General features: G+C 44.5%; 1 pseudogene; it reads left to right on the top strand.

Annotated features, from left to right (window-relative positions):
* Positions 1 to 8,835: 8,835 nt before the first annotated feature.
* LOC149365866 (iripin-2 pseudogene) lies at positions 8,836 to 10,038 on the top strand (annotated as a pseudogene).
* Positions 10,039 to 18,105: the final 8,067 nt, after the last annotated feature.

Genomic DNA, 18,105 nt, shown 5'->3' with positions numbered 1-18,105 from the left:
GAGTTAGAAGAGCGCTTATTTCGGAATAGCACTGCCGAAATACAGTACGCCAAAGCAAATGACAAAAAGTTCAGGTTATCTGTTGACAAAATGCGAATGGATGACAGGACCTACAGATACGATAGTGAAACAGATTCCGTAATCTTTTGCAGCTAGCTAGCTCGGAAATCAGGTCCTCACACGCATACAGGCGCTGCAAGAAGCGCATCGGTGCCGAGTTTATCAGTTACATTCGCTTATATTCGTAGCTTGCTTCCGAAGCGTGATCAGTTATGTTCTTTCATCGATGACAACAACACTGATATCATACTAACTGAAACCTGGCTACACCCTGATATAAACAGCAGTGAAGTTCTGCCTGACAGAAATACTTTCTGTATATATCGTCAAGACCGCTCAGAAAGAAAAGGCGGAGGCGTTTTGATTGACATCAAGAAAACCATCAGGTAATTCGTAGTCTAAACACATTCTCCCCCTTGAAATTGTCTGGACTACCTTCGTCTTGTCATCGACAAAGATACTTATTGGTGCCTGCTACCGACCCCCCGATCAGAGTCACGGCTTTGTTGAGAAGTTACGCCTTAGCATTGATGCCGCTATATTGAAATATCTATGCGATCACCTATACCTTTTCGGCGACTTCAACTTTCCAGATATTGATTGGTCTAATTTATCGACCGCTAGCAGCACATCCCAAGATTTTCTAAATTTGACTTTGGACCTTAACCTGTCTCAAATTGTTAACCATCCAACACGTGGCTAAAACACTCTAGACCTAATTTTTAGTAGCATTCTTGATTCCATAGGCGATATTACATACTTGGATGACTTCAGTGATCACAAGTTGATGCAATTACCAATCATAATCAATCATAGGCACTCCGGTCGTGAAACTAAACAGATACGTGACTACATTAAGGCCGACTACTCTCGGATTAACACTGATCTTGACACCTTCTTTCGGTTCACATTTCTGCCACACTTTTCTTCTAGAACGGTGCATGAAAACTTGTTGTGTGTGTGTTTCTTGTTTGTTCTTTTTTTTAATTCTTTTTTTCCCCACCAATGTGAGTCATGTTGAATGTACTACTCCCCTCCCCCCCTTATGTAATACCCCCCCAGGGGCCTTTAAGGGTCAAATAAATGATGATGATGATGATGATGTCAATGAGTAATTACTCCCTTATTAGAAATCTACTCCACCTTGGAGGATTCCTCTAAATATTTGACCAGCGCCGCTCCCTTTATTGCCACGCTAGGAGGGTCCCGAGAATGGTGTGCTATGACTGGGAAAAGCCGCTTCGTTTCTGCGCTGCTTAGTGTGAAAGCTTAGTGGCTTCCTGGAACTTCGGACGTTGTGGTGGGCCAGGTTTCCAGGAATGCGACAGTATAGTGTATGGTATCAAATTTAGTGAGAGCCTCAAGAGGAGGTGACCAGTGACAGTCACCACCCCAAAAATTTTCAGGACCACCATATACACACAACATTCCTACAGAAAAGACGAGTTCCATCCTTCTCGCCGCCACGCTAGGAATATCCTGGCGGCATCCTAGATCAAATTTCGGGACAATGCACTAAGAGGGCGTGTGGCGTTAATCCGCCGGACAGCGTTGAGAATGGCAAGCTGAGGTGAATCGTCTGTCATGCCACAGAGTGACACGTAGCTTAATACGGACTAATCACGAGGTCATGGATAAAATCCAGGGTTCGACGGAAACCCGTCTGGTCGGGAAAATTCATGGCGGGAAATAGCAAGCGCCGGCCAATCGTTAGACACAAACAAAAACAAAAAGAGACGTTTCGGCTCCACTACGGGAGCCTTGTTCACAATGAAAGGGAGAATGAAGTGAGGGTTCATTTTAAATGCTTCATGGTGTGGCGTAAGCAGCGCGTGGAGATCAAGGGTTTGTTACGGTTTAGCGTCTGTGACGTGGTTTGGATATGAATGGATTCCAGGTAAAGCCTTGTCGTCTTGTTTTTTTTTTCTTTTTCGATTACCCTCGCGCTATTCCAGTCGATGGCATGACCCGTGGAAGCAGCATGTTCTGCTAGTGCGTTTTTTGCCACGTGCCGCTTGTTGACATCATTGTTTTGCTGCTGCAATCTTTTGTGAAAATTACCCGTTTCGCCTATGTACGCTTGGTCACAGCCAGCGCAAGGGATCCTGTAGACAATGCCAGGGGCAACGCGACATTTGGCGACAACACGACGTGACCTGTTGTCCTCGGGCTATCCCAGTTCGTTTATTCGGACCATTGAAAATCGCTTGGCGCATCCAGCACCAGAACAATCCCAGCGACAGGAAAGAAGAAAAAGGGTCGCAATACCCTATGTACCCGTCATAAGCGAGAGCCTGTCCCGCATATTCCGGTCCTGTTATGTCGACATCGCGCACGTTCCTACGCGCAAGCTTAGACACGCGGTAGTGAAAGTGAAAGACAAGCTCGAAAAAGACAAGTTCCCTGGCATTGTCTACAAGATCCCTTGCGCTGGCTGTGACCAAGCGTACATAGATGAAACGGGTGATTTTCACAAAAGATTGCAGCAGCACAACAATGACGTCAACAAGCGACACCTGGCAAAAAACGCACTAGCAGAACATGCTCTTTCCACGGGTCATGCCGTCGACTGGGATAGCACGAGGATAATTGGAAAATAAAAGAACAAGACGACAAGGCTTTACCTGGAATCCATTCATATCCAAACCACGTCACAGACGCTAAACCGCAACGAAGGAAATCTACCCCTGATCTACACGCGCTGCTTACGTCACACCATGAAGCATTTAAAATGAACCCTCACTTTATTCTCCCTTTCATTGTAAACAACGCTCCCGTAGCGTAGCCGAAACGCCTCTTTTTGTTTTTGTTTGTGCCTAACGATTGGTCGACGCTTGTTATTTCTCGCCACGAGGTCATGGATATCAGTCGAAGTCACTGTCTGGAGCGTTTCCTTTCAGAGGCATTTGCCACTTCGTTCTTGATTTCTCCCGGACTGTGGCATACATGCCATGCAGATGCGCACGTAGCCAAATTCTGCAGTCGCCTTTGTTTCGGGACCATGGCGAGTGCCACCTTGCCCAGTGAATAAAGTGGTGAATTCTTTTATTTATTTTGTTACTGTCCACATCCTTTTCTAACTCCGCACGCACCGGCCTCAGGCGAGAACACGTGGTCTTGTTCTCAAAAGTCCTTGACTCGAGAATTAATTAAGAGCATTTGCCTTTCGTGGGTACAATCAGGAAAAAGTGGTTAAAAACTTGAATTATTGGTGCTATATTTAAAATGAAACTACTGACAAAATGCCACTTCCAAAGCTGTCATGTACGGAAATGGCCACGTGTGCCTTCCACTGAAGCAACTTGAAAATGAGTGCGACAATTTCAGTAAGCTTTGGCCTTTAGTCAACGCCTCCCATTTGGCGAAAATAGAGACATCATATTTATATCCGGCTTACGTGCAAGATTGACCAATAACTAAAGTAAGTGTGCCATCAGTGAACGTTGAACTATTTTATTCCCGCGAAGTAACACAGATAATGATTTGCAGATTATACTGTGCATTTTCGAGCTTTGCTACGCCTCATACGCCAAGAACACATTTCGAATTCTGCTTATCCCTAGGTTTAACATGATGGACGGGCGGGCGGGGAGGCGACAGCTTTATAATTTGCCCATAGTCACGTGTGTGTGATCCATACAGCTGCCACACTAATCTCCGGAATGCATTCGCTTATATTCCGTAAATCAGCATGCTATACCGTCTACCACTTGTGCTTCTACCTGACCTACCAGCCGCGGTTGCAGACTATGTCATTATGGCATTCGTCTACTGATCATAAGGTAGTGGGATCGAATTCCGGCCACAGTGTTTAGTTTTCGTGGAGGAAATGCAAAAGACACCCATATGTTACTCTTCACCCTTCTTTATCCTATTGCACACGGTGTTGTTCCATTGTCTACCCCCTGAGCGGGGTACTTTCCTTTCAAAAGAACATATGGAACATAGTTAAGAAGAACTTCTTGTTGGGCGAGTTGGTGCATACTGTTGTAGGTACGAATTGCGCACAAAAGACACACACAGGAAAAACACGAGGGAGACTGAAAGAGCGCAAACTATCAACTGGTGTTTATTCGATTCAGTGCCGCTTTATAGGCAGTGTGCACACGTGCCTACAAAGATGGAACATAACCAACTATATGGAACATAACCAACTTCGTCGACCTTCCACAACATGTCCTTTTTTCGCATGAACAAGGGCCAACGGCCAAGACGGCGGAAAAGGGGTGGCTCTGAGTAGTGCGTCAATTAATTTCTTTCAGCTGGCACGGGTTTCTGTGCCACCAACCACTCCCTGCTCTTCAGACACATCGCCCCAGCGCTCTCTCTCCGCCTTGACAAAATGTAGCTCCCCGAAAAGTTTTCGACGTCAACCCGAACAAAAAGTAGCCCAGTGTCGCTACTTATAGCCCAATCTGGCAACCCTGCCTGAGGATGAGAAAAATTATTAAAAGCACCACCTCAGTGTATCTATGCATCAGCATAAACCACGTTCTTGGCATAACGAAGCACGTATGGCTGGAGAGTGCATTTAGGTAGTAGAAGATGCCTGGTGTTTGCAATCACTGTCGCTGCCCGTTTACGCCTGCCGTACTTGAAATTCTTCGCCGGCATTTTCTGTTAGCTTTTTGCATGCCAGTGTCCAGGTCACTTGCGACGAATTCATTGTTTCTGAGGCAGGGAATGAAGTCGGGCTCTCGTACAGTCACTACGCACAGCTATGCACAAAAGCGTCCCAATATTAGGCTGACCTACGTGTGGACTAGAAATCAAAAACGCGATATATATGAACTCAAGCTTGTTCCCAGAGCAGGGCGAGGCTTTCTCGCATTCTGTGGCCTCACAGCCGCTTTCTGTTCTGCATTAGACGATACACGAGCATGTGGTGACTCCTCCTAGCAGCCGCTAAAATTCTGTGGGTAGACTTTCTAAATCTCTTCACAAAAGCCTTTTAGGTTTACTTTCGGGAATAGTTAAGAGCAGTGCCGGCTTTATCTAGCAAGAGCAAGTTTTTCCATAGCTCTCAAAATCAACCACCCTACACTACACATCCGTTTCAGACTTCCCGCCCTGTGTCCCGTACTGCAACTTTTTCAGGTTCCTTTTTTCTCCGAACTGTTGAGGCTGGAATGCCCTTTCCACCGATATCGCCGCCATCAAGTCCCCATCTGTATTTCCAGAGTCTTGTACTTGGCGATGAATATATTAGCTAAGCTCTTACGTAATACCCCATGACGGGGTCTTTAAGGTGAATAAAGGGAAGTGTGCGAAGTGCGTTGTCAGCACTGCACTTAATCTGATTAGTCCTTTACTCAAGGAGGCTTCAAAATCAGACCGCGAGTTCTCGCGTGTTGCCGATGGGTGCGAGGACCACGTGGACAACTGCGAAAGCATAGATGCCAGCGCTGCACCTAATTATTGCCCTGCAGTCCGTCGCTTCTTTGCTCGAACAAACGTCGTTCGCTGAAAAACACGTGCGCGGTTGACTCAAGAACAAGAACACATAACAATTTCCAGAAGGCAGGTTCAGCCGAGTATTTCCGCGGCTTTGTGCATTTCCTAGTTGGGAGGGGACGATTCAATTCAATTCAATTCAATTCAATGTTTATTTTTCCAGAAAGTGCCTGAAGGGTCTCCTTGGCTAAAAGCTGCTCACGCAGCTTGACTAAGGCCAAGGAGACCGTTTACATAGCAGTTACAGTGAAAACATATTATAATTAAAACAGACATTTTACCTCTAATTTGCAACAGTAAATTCAAGTTTTGTACAACATTCGGAGCAATGAAATTATACCATGTAAATAACACAAGTCAGACATCAAACAAAACACACAAAAAACACATTTCAAGAAACGTGGCAAGAAATATTGTACAATTGATTTACATGAAACAAAGCACAAGAACAGAACAAGAAAAAAAGAAAAAAGAACATAATGTACAACAAAACACAGTATAACAATACAAAGTATTACCAGGGGAGAGCAATTACAAAAAACGAGACCTCAAACCTCTTCTATTCAAACCTAAAGTGTGAGTATTTTTGTTTAGTATAATTGGGAGGTTGTGTGATAACGCTTGATACTTATAAAAGGTTCGGAACCGTGGGATTTCCCACAAATCTTTGTTTCTTGTGGGTACGTTAGCGTCGCGGCGCTGCAGTGATGCTAATGACATTAGTTGATTTATTGTAGTAAGGGAGGAAAAGTAAAATGTTTTCAATAGTCGGAATTCATAAATATCCTCAATACGAAGTATTTCAAATGACCTAAAGGTACTCGTTGTAGTGGCCATTGGCTCCATATTCGCAATATGACGAATTATTCGCTTTTGTATTACTAGAAGCCTGTTTAAATTTCTCTTTGTTGTTGTGCCCCATACTAAAGTACAATAATTTAGATGAGAATTAAATAACGCTTGATATATTTGAAGTTTCGCTTTCAAAGGCCTGCGGCAGTGTGCTACAGCTCCTGTAACTGAAGACAGTTTTCTACTTAGATAATTGATATGAGTATCCCAGCCTAAGCTAGAAGAGAAGTACACTCCAAGAATTTTGTAGTCGTCAACAACTTCTATTTCTAGAGTTTCGAACTTAATTGTAAGGTTCGTTTTAACTTCTTTATTCCTGGCGCGAAAAATCATAGGTTTGCTTTGGACCAAACAGACAGTTTTTCAAGTACTTCGTTACATTTCAGTATTAAATTATCTGTGTTTGTTCCAGAAATAAGTAGAGTGCTGTCGTCAGCATAGATAATAAAATCTGTTGAATTATCTATGTCTACAATGTCATTTATATAGGCGTTGAATAATAGCGGACCAAGAACGCTGCCTTGCGGGACTCCATATCTAATAGGTAGAATCATTGAATTATGGTTGTTTAAGTGCAAAAACTGAGCTCTGTTTTCAAGGTATGTTTTGAGTAAATCAATGCACTTTCCGCGGATTCCGTAACATTGGAGTTTACTGATTAAAATTTGGTGGTTCGGGCAGTCAAATGCTGTGCTAAAATCTACAAAAACTGGAAGTGTGAACATATTGTTTTCTATGTTTTGGAAAATACTTTCTTTTATTGTTAATAGAGCCATTTCCGTCGACCTGTCTTTCCTAAAGCCGAATTGCGCGTCACTCAGAACGTTATGTCTATCAAAGAAACCAGTTATTCTAACAGAGATGATTTTTTCCAGCGCTTTGGAGAAGACTGCAAGAATAGATATAGGTCGATAATTTGTTGGCAAGTTGCGATCTCCGCCTTTAAACACAACTGACGTTCTAGCTATTTTCATAGCATCTGGAGATTTTCCGGACTGTAATACTAAGTTAAATATATGTACAAGTACAGGCGTTATTATGCTCAAGACGGATTTAACGGGTCTTATCTGAATATTATCGGTGTCTAGCGCATTGCTGTTTGGTAAAGCCATAACTATACTGTAGACTTCAGAACCATCGGTTGGCTGTAAGAATATGCTGTCAATGATGGTGTTCCGGTGATTTCTGTTTTCGGTGGGCTCGATTTCAGTTTGAATTGGGACAGCGACATTAATGAAGAAATGATTTAAGTAGTCAGCGACTTCCTTACCGCCAAGCTCACGGCCATTTATCATTAAAGTGTCTGGCGGCGAATTTTTGCTCACACGACCTAGAACACTATTCATTACTTTCCAGGCGGCGTTAGTGCGTTGTTCAGTGATATTAGCAAAGATTTGTTCATAATATGAAAACTTCGCGCGCCGCAGCTCCGCATTCAACTTATTCCGAAGGGTTTTAAAGTCTTTCAAAGTTGTATCCAATCGTGTACGTAAAAAGTATTGATAAAGGCGGTTTTTGCTTTTTATCTTTTTTAAATGGTCTTTTGTCACCCAGGGTTTCCTCGCCCTTTTAGTGCGTTTAATTGTTTTTAATGGGAAATATTTTTCATAGACAAGCATGAAAAGCTTGATAGATTCATTATAAGCCTCATCCGCGTTACTTTTTGTTTCTACTATTGACCAATCTTGGCATAATATTTCTTGTTTGAACAGCTCTAAACTCTTTTCAGTGATGCACTGAGTAGTGAAACATTCCTTTTGCTTTTCTTTTTGTATGGAATTTACGTAGTGCGCAAGGAAAACCGGGCAATGGTCACTGATGTCGGATGAAATTGTGTCGGCACTGTGTATGGTAGTATCAATGTTTGTTATTAAAAGATCAAGTACAGAAGATGTGGAACATGTAATGCGTGTTGGTGTTTCAATTACATTTGTGAAACCAGACGAAAGCAGTAGCATGTTAAATTCACGTGCAGGATGGCTATCTTCTAAGATATTGATGTTGAAATCACCCCCACCAACCAATATCAGGTTATTTTTTGAGACGAAGTTTAAAAAAGATTCATATAAATCTAGAAAGCGCATAATGTTACCGTTTGGTGGGCGGTATACAACAGAAATTACTTGGCTTTTATTTTGAATTGTCAGCATTTCAAAATCACTGCGTGTACAGAAATGTACCGCTCCCTTTTTGCTTGTCGTCTTGCTACGATGAATCATGTACGTGGCTCTTGCTTCAAAAGCTACGCCAATCAGAACAGCGGTTTTTGACTAGAGCGAAAATTCTTCAGTGACTCAGCGTTTTGTTTGGCCGTGGGGTTAAGTGGGGGAGGGGGGCGCAAAAATCGAAATTCTTATTGGCGACCGCAGAGGAAGGGGGAAAAAGCAAAAAAAAAAAAAAACACCACTGCCAGTCGGTATAAAAAGAGGCGCCTTACATGCGACCTGCAGTCCTCGGAAAACATCCACAATGTTCGCCAAGTACGTTCTTCTCGCGCTGATCCCGTCGGCATCTTCAGAGACCGACGATGAGCTGCTCGCCAAAGCTCACAACCACTTCGCCGTGAACCTGCTCAAGCGCTTGGCGACGGAGAATCCTTCTTCCAATGTTTTCTTCTCGCCAACTAGCATCGCCACCGCATTCGGCATGGCTTACGCCGGCGCCGAGGGAAGCTCGGAAGCCCAGCTGTCATCGGTGCTGGGTCACAAACAGGTTGGGCTGAAGGAGAAGTCCATGGTCCTGGAGGCGTACAACCACCTGCTCGAGCTCAGGTCCTCGCCGAACGTGACGCTGGAAGTGGCCGACATGGTCCTGGCGCAGGACAGCTTCGAAATCGCCGATAGCTACAGGCGGCAGCTGCACGACGTGTTTCACGCCGAGCTCAGGTCCGTGGACTTTGCCAGCCCGGGAGTCGCCGCTGAGGTCAACGCCTGGGTGCGAGGGAAGACGCGAGGAAAGATCGACAGCATCCTGCCCGAGAATGAGCCGCTGGACATTGTTCTCTTCATCGTCAACGCCGTCTACTTCAAGGGTACCTGGGTGACCAAGTTCGACCCGTCAAAAACAGAGAACAGGCCCTTTTTCAACCAAGGTACCGACGAGGTCAGTCAGCCGGCGATGCAACTCACTAGCCGCTTCCCTTACACTCGTCTCGACGCGCTCAGCGCGGCTAGCCACCATAGCGCGGCCGCCGTGGAGATCCCGTACTCGGGAGACAGGTTCGGCATGGTGGTCCTGCTTCCGGACTCCCAGACGGAGCTCGCAGCGCTCAGGGCCGATTTGTCGCCAGCGGTTCTCGAAGACGTCTGCAGCAAGCTCAGCTCCGAGATCGTCGAGCTCAGGCTGCCCAAGTTCGACATGAGCCTTCGCTACGACCTGGTGCCAACCATGCGAGCCCTGGGACTGAGCGTCGTCTTCGGACACGGGCATAACTTCAGCGGAATCAGCGCGACCACGCCGACCCGCATCTCGGGCGCCGTCCACAAAGCGGCTGTGGAGGTCAATGAAGAAGGGACCGTCGCGGCCGCAGTGACCGGGCTCTCGATCGTCCCCCTCTCGTCGGTCAGGCCTCCCCCACCCGTCCAGTTCACCGTGGATCGTCCGTTCCTCTTCTACATCAGGGACCGAAGCAACAACCGCATTCTTTTCATGGGTGAGGTCCACAGTCTTTGAGATGCGACACATCCGGCTCCGCTCATTGCACGAAAGGAACGTTACCGCGGCGGACACTCGTCTGACTTGTACACAAGTACGACATGATATAAGTATTGTTCAAATAAACTAGCCCTACATTTGATGCATTTCTCGCCTGCATTCGTGGTCAAATGATTTCCTAAAATAATACTTTTGTCAGAGTACTGGCAACAGAACATTCGGTTTCTATGCTCGCATCAAGACCTCCCGAATATCTGGATTGAGATTGATTGATTGCAAATTTTATCCAAACAATGGCAGTTACTGGAGCCTTGGGTGGTCCGCCTATTCTGGCAGCCCACAGTCCTCGCTGTGGTACTGGGATTCGGAAGTCTGTCTGTGGCATTGAGCATCCTGGTACGCGCTGCTGTACTGCTCGGCATGACGGTTGCAAGAAAGACTGAAAAAGGGTGGCGTTTTGCGTGGACGACAGACGGCAAAATTTTTGCGCGCAAACATGAAACGTATACTTCTAGCGTCGCGTATCGCTGACCTTGATAAGATGCAGTCCAGTCATGGGACTGGAGGCTCTGCAGAAAAACTAAATTTTAACACCCGGTCAGTTTTCTACTTTTATATGCAGTGAAGCCAATTGCTCTTCTTTTCTTCACTTTAATGCCCATTCAGCTCGAAACAAAGGCGATAAAATTTCTGCATTTCGTTCTTCGTTGGGATTCTTTTTTGGTGTTGTAATGATACGCCCGGATATGACACGTTTATCATAAACCGGCATACTAAAAGAGGCGGTGGTGTTTCGATCTTATCAAAAAAAGTACGCGAAATGTGAAATCCTAGAAACGTTTTCTGTTATTACTAGCGATTATGAAGTGGTTGCTGTACAACAATTCTGCAGTATATCGACCACCAGATGTGAAAGCATCCTGAAATATACCCTCGTACTTAGCGGTGACATATTCCAGGTGCTGGAATACAATGCATTCACTAACACCATTCACCATCCAACACGTGGTCAAAGGGACAACTTATATTGCTACACGTATTCATCACAAATGTTCGCGAAGAACTGCAAGAGGCATCCGGGGTAATAGGCTATTTACCTATATGCTTCCCGTCTAAACACTTATCACCTTAAGCATCAACTCAGGAGTGTTATCCTGTAAGGTTCCGGCATATTACTCAAAATACCTTGCAGCATTTTTTTGATACACTGGCACACGCGAGCTGGAATACCGCATTTTTCAAGTCTTTAAAGATATTTATGATGAATGCTTTCCGTATAAAACAAGAACACGGACACCAAAAACACGAAAACCATGGTTAACAAAAGAATGCTTAACAAGAATTCGCGTGAAAAATGTACTTTATCAACGTTTTTTGAATACTAAAGCCACAAAGGACCTTAAGTAGTTTGAAAGCTATCGAAATCAGGTGAACACCATACTAAGAAGGGTCAGGAGACACTACATAAACAACTTATGGAAATATTAAGAAATGCGGACATTGTTTGGAAACGTTTCAATAATTTAATAAATAAGAACAGAAAGCCGACTATTACCCAGATAATTTCCAACGGTAAAATGCTCTCCGAATCTGAGTTGGCAAATGCTTTTAACGATTTTTTTTATCTATGGCTGGGTCCCAAGATTTTTGAGAGTGCATTCCTAACTCCCGTCACCCGAGAAGAAGTTATTGAGACTATCCAGTAAAAAAAAATAGCAGCAGCTATTGGACGTAGATGGTCCTCAGATTCAGCCAGTGAAGAATGTATTACAAATAATTTCGTCACACTTGGAATACATTACCAATCTAATTTTCTCGTCAGGTATCTTCCGAAAAGGGCTGCAAACCGCTAAAGTGACTGTAATATACAAGGGTGGACACAAAAATAATTTAGGAAATTACAGGCCGGTATCTATACTTCCAGTCTTTTTGAAATGTATAGAGAAATTAATACATGATGGGATGACCGGTTTTATTAACAAACATGATCTCATAACAGCCTCTCAGTTTGGTTTTACGAAAGGGAAATCTACCGAATCAGCCCTCCTAGCTCTAAAAGAAGTAATTTTGGATTTATTTGAAAAACAATTATACACACTAGGCGCTTCTTTATTGACTTTTCAAAAGCTTTTGACCAATTAAATCACGCTACGCTACTTTCAAAACTTTAACAATACGGATTCCGCGGCGTTTTCTTGCAACTACTTCAAACGTATCTTAACCACCGTCAGCAACAGGTAACCATCAACGGCTATACTTCAAACTTAAACCCTGTTTGCGCAGGCGTCCCGCAAGGCAGCATACTAGGACCTTTACTATTTAACCTGTACATCAATGATATAATTAACATTGATAAAACTACCACCTATATTATTTATGCAGATGACGCGAGCATTTCTTTTACTGGATCCACAGTACCTGAACTACAAGAAAGGGCTAACAAGATGCTTGATCAAATACTCACTTGGAGCACATCTTCATCTTTGAAAGTTAATGCGATGAAAAGGAAGGCTATTATATTCCGCTCTTAAAACAAACCTCTTGATTTTAGTCCTGTTCTAACACTCGGTTCCAACACATTAGAAATTGCCTCTTCCATAAAAAATCTGGGTGTTATATTTCATGAGAACATGCTCTGGAATAATCATATCAATCATCTCATTGGTAAACTCTCTAGAGTGGTAGGGATCATCTCCAGGGTGCGCTTCTTATTGCCTCAGAAGCTTAAGGGGTTATTATATAATTCATTGTTTTATTCCAATCTAATATACTGTCATTTGGTATGGGGCACGACAATGTTCTCAAACATAATAAAATTGAACAATCGGCAAAAAGAAGTTCTTCGCATTACTGGCAACGCAGCTTACGTAACCCACACGTCTCCGCTTTTTGCCTCATTAAGAATAACACCCGTCAATGAACTTTACAACACGTTATTAATTCGTCGTTATAAAACCCGCCGAAAAGACAAGAATCCATTTTTCGACATTCTAGCTCGCTTAACTCCCAAAGACAAACCGTACACTACGCGAGCTAATGATGATTGGTACATACCTCGCTCTCGCACTAATTATGGTTGCCAAATGCTTCGAGTTCTGGTTCCCCAAATGCCTAATAGTATATATAACTCCTGTGGTACTTAAATGACCGTCTTAACGAATTAGAATGGATGCATTTGTTTTTTTTTTTCTTGTTATTCTGTCCTTTAATAAGCCTGTATAGTGGTCATATGCAATTATTAACCTTTGCTGCACGCAGATACCACATGATGTTTTTTACTGTTTATTTGTAACTCACCCCCCTGCTGTAACCACCTATGCCCTGTACAGGGGGGCACATTCCCCGTCAAGCCTCTTTTTGCTTTTTGTATGTGCCCACCCAATATCACGATGTTAAAATAAAGCTTGATTGATTGATTGACTATCTGCTGCGTAGTAGTTGCGAGCTTTTTGACGGTTCCGCAGGGCAAAGGCCTCTCCGTCACCCTTAAAGGGGCCCTACGACTTAGATAAAGCACGAGGTCTTTATTCCTTGTATGCAGAGGAAGTGGCATTGTGGCTCCAGATTGGGTGCTACCTCTCTGATTGGTTGCGCGGCCAGCTTGCTTATTGTTCCTTTATGCTCAAGATATGGATCCAAAAATCATCGGTCTGCGTACTCGAAGCTTTTTGCATGCCACAAAAACTACAAGGAAGCAGTGAAAGCGAACGAAAACTAACATGAATAACGCTAGAGGACTGTCGCAGCATTGCAATCCTACCAACAGCTTAATTTCGAATTTTCTTTCGTCTGCATACTCCGATTTCAATATTTCTTTTTTCACGCATGATAAATCGATTTAATGATATCAATCGGTACCGAGGAAAACATAGCAGCTGAAAAGAAACGACAGAAAGTTAATTGCCCCGTATTCGTTTTCTGCTCCCGTTGCAATGTTTTGGAACACTTCGTTATATTTCGTAAAAAGTATGCTGAGTGTTTTTACAGAAAGAAAGTGTTCAGAAATTTTTTTTCTGCCCAACACGGCTTTAGAAGGGGACTATCCTGCGAATGACTAGCGGTGAACAGGTTGATTATATTTTACCTACATTAACCAGGCTCAGCCGAGGGTAAGTTTTGCTCAGCCGAGGGTAACTCGGTTTTCGAAATTCTAAAAACTGAAATTTATATTACGTACTGTGGGTACACGACAGTCAAACAGTAGTAAAGAAGTTAACTGTGAAATAATAGCTAACCAGCCTACTAGTGTTACCATGTCTTCGCTGTATTCTGTTGGGCTGCACCACTGATGATGGTAAGCCGAAAAAGAAACTGCTCTTCTAACTCAAAAGCCTTTTTTTTTTTAAATATTGTAGAATATCTCAGGTGAAACACCCAGTATATAATAGAGCACTCTGTTCTTGCTACTGTATCGCCTCAGGTAGCCCTGTCCTCTGGAACGGTGAGTCTTGTCGGTGAATTTTCCATGTCCAACATTCCTGGATAAAAATTTTGAACATTAAAAAATTGTAAGGTAATGTTGTGGAAATACTGAAGGCAATGTTCCATTCTTCCGTAGACATATCTTTGTTTTAAATTTTTGTTGCGAAAGCTACACTACGCGAGTCGCCGAGCCATTTAGCGGAGCTTAAGGAAGGCCATACTGCGCATGCGCGAGGAGCAGTGACGTCACACGGCGCACAGTGGCGCGCCGCCGCCGTCCCTGCGCGGCTGACTCAGAGGTGCCGCCGCCGCGCTCGCCAGTTCCGCATGCGCTAGCGTGCCGCCGCTACTGTCGCGCGCTCTCCATCGCCTCTCTCTCTCTCCTCGTTGCTTTCGCAATCCTCCAGGTTTAACCAGAGCTTTACCACTGCCATTTTCTTCCATCGCTCGCATCAAACAGTTGACACTGCCATAGAAAACTAACGGGGGAACGCTTTTGACGATTTTGGCATTTGTGTACTTTTTCTTTTACCCCCCCACTGTAATGCCAGCCAATGGCGCTGTGGGTATGATGATAAATAAAAATAAATAAATAAATAAATAAATAAATAGCAAAAACGTCAATAGCAAGAAAAAAATAAACTGCACGTCTGCCGACGGGGCATCTGCGGATATATCTATTGTTACAGCGAAATCTTACAATATAAAAAAAATGCGTTCATATGCTCTTTCCAGTTCAAAAATGCCTTTGTCCAGAAATGTTGGGTATGTACAGCGCGAAAAGCCCGGAGTAGATGAATGCGACCGCCGAAACGCTTGCTTTCGAAGTTATCTTAAAGCAGCGCGATACACAGGACGAGGGAAAGAAACCAGAGGCGACACGAGCGCAATCTAACAACTGAATTTTATTCCTAGAAGCGATAGATAGATAAGCACCAAACACAACAATAAACCACAAAGACACATCGCGATAGCCCCCACAAAACCCGTACGCGCATGTAGCGGAACGCGAAAACGCCTCATCCCAACAAAGCCATTAAACGTCTTAGCTCATTACAAACACTCGCTATCACACTGTCGCCACACATTTCCTGAGAGCGCGAATCTCTTTTTCCACGAGATTTATAGAAGGAGAGGCGACACATATTTCAGACTCCTGGCTTATCAGAAACGCCTCAACTAACTCCCTGCAGGTCCGATCTGGGTGACGGAACAAGATATTAGTCCTGTCCAAATGGGGGAAACAATCTTTGCATTTCCGGCAGTGCAGAGCCAGGTTCGATGACACTGCTCCTTTCACTGACCGATGTACAGGCGCGGACAAAAGTAAACGGAGCACGCAACTGTCTTCGAATATTTTTCATGCGTCACCTAATTGAAATTTCCAGCAGTGATACGCGCATGCTGGTAGAGGAGATTGATGGGCTTTCTTGCAGACAGACAAAGCTTCTTCATTACCAATGGAGAAAGCGTGATTGCACTTCGAACGCAATAGAGTGCTCCGTTTACTTATGGCCGCGCCTGTACGTCTTGCCGCAGGAAAGCGGTATAGAATAAACCCATCCAGTGTTACAAACCACCCTGGTTTTTTGTGGGAAACTGTGCATTCATTCCTCGCTTGGTCGTCCCGGCACTCGATCTTCCTCCTTACCGCACTGTAGCCTCTGCTCAACTGATTCTTCGCTATAAAAACCACTTCCACCCCAAATCTCGACCCTACCTTCTTCAATCGGTGTGACATTCCATGTACGTACGGAATCGCCACGGTTCTTGTAAGCGTGCTGTCTTTTTCTTTTGCTAGACTATCGCCCCTATCAATATCCTCTCGGATATTCCTCTCTCTGTATCCTCTCCTCTCTAATAATATCCTGTCTGATAAGCCAGTAGTCTGAAACATGTGTCGCCTCGCCTTCCATTAATCTCGTGCAAAAAGAGATTCGCGCTCTCGTGGAATGTGTGGCGACAGGGTGATAGCTGGTGCTTGTCATGTGCTAAGATGCTGAATGGCTTCTACGTCACACCTGCGGTAACTCAGGACGTTCTACGTCCGCCGCTTATGAACGTGGGTGGCGCTGATGAACACTCTCAAGGTTAGGTTACTTGTAAACATAAATACCCCCGAAAGCAGAAGATTTGACAGCCGTCGCCGTAGCTCAGAGGTAGAGCACCGGACGCGTAATTCGGAGGTCGTGGGTTCGGATCCCGCCGGCGGCGTGTGGTTGTTTTTTCTTCTGCTTTTCTAATCAATTAGCTTTAAGCGATAACATATTCAGTAATATTCTAAATTGATCAACACCAGGAAATAAATAAATTAATTTAAAAAAAAACCCTGTGCCCCTTGGTTTCTGTGGCTGTTGGCTTCTGTCATATTTATAACGAGCCCCTCATTCCCCTTCCCTTGTTTGCTTAATTGCTTATCGAGGGCCTCGGTTCTGGCAGCCTTGACGCCATAGGAAGCATAAGAGGGTTCTCACGCAGCTTCCACCCTCTCCGTTCGATGACGTTCTACGTCACACCTGCGGTAACTCAGGACGTTCTACGTCCGCCGCTTATGAACGTGGGTGGCGCTGATGAACACTGTCAAGGTTAGGTTACTTGTAAACATAAATACCCCCGAAAGCAGAAGATTTGACAGCCGTCGCCGTAGCTCAGAGGTAGAGCACCGGACGCGTAATTCGGAGGTCGTGGGTTCGGATCCCGCCGGCGGCGTGTGGTTGTTTTTTCTTCTGCTTTTCTAATCAATTAGCTTTAAGCGATAACATATTCAGTAATATTCTAAATTGATCAACACCACGAAATAAATAAATAAATTTTAAAAAATCCCCTGTGCCCTTTGGTTTCTGTGGCTGTTGGCTTCTGTCATATTTATAACGAGCCCCTCATTCCCCTTCCCTTGTTTGCTTAATTGCTTAGCGAGGGCCTCGGTTCTGGCAGCCTTGACGTCATAGGAAGCATAAGAGGGTTCTCACGCAGCTTCCACCCTCTCCGTTCAATGACGTTCTACGTCACACCTGCGGTAACTCAGGACGTTCTACGTCCGCCGCTTATGAACGTGGGTGGCGCTGATGAACACTCTCAAGGTTAGGTTACTTGTAAACATAAATACCCCCGAAAGCAGAAGATTTGACAGCCGTCGCCGTAGCTCAGAGGTAGAGCACGGACGCGTAATTCGGAGGTCGTGGGTTCGGATCCCGCCGGCGGCGTGTGGTTGTTTTTAGAGCGCAGCTCTTTGGCGTCCGTTCCTGGGTTTCGCGTCGTCGTCGGCGTCGGCCTCGTAACCAGCTCCGCCCCCAATGTAACGCTTTTCAATTGGTCGAAATGCTCGTGACGTCACAGTGCGCGAATTTCAAATGGGGCCAATTGTACTTTGGCTAGTAACCATGCAACCAATCAAAGGGATCGTATAGTGATGCTGCAACTAAGTTGGACTGAGTTTAGTTAATTGCTTAATTAATCAATTAGCCTAATTAATATAGAGGAGAATGAAGAGGTCAGAAGAAAAGAAAAGAAAAGAAGGACGCGCGCCGCAGCGACAACAGCGTCCGCGGAAGGAGACGCTGCTGAAAAAAACATAAGTACGAAGCCGCGTTCCCTCCACCACCACGCACTTCCCCACTCAGTAAGACGTTGCTCGTTTCATATACGTTGTGTCGAACATCCTAG

The sequence above is a fragment of the Amblyomma mixtum genome, chromosome 1 (assembly GCF_055824585.1).
Source record: "Amblyomma mixtum isolate Tamu chromosome 1, ASM5582458v1, whole genome shotgun sequence".
Taxonomy (NCBI): Eukaryota; Metazoa; Arthropoda; class Arachnida; order Ixodida; family Ixodidae; genus Amblyomma; species Amblyomma mixtum.
Note: the sequence above shows the minus strand (reverse complement) of the source record. Positions and strands in the feature narration are given on the sequence as shown.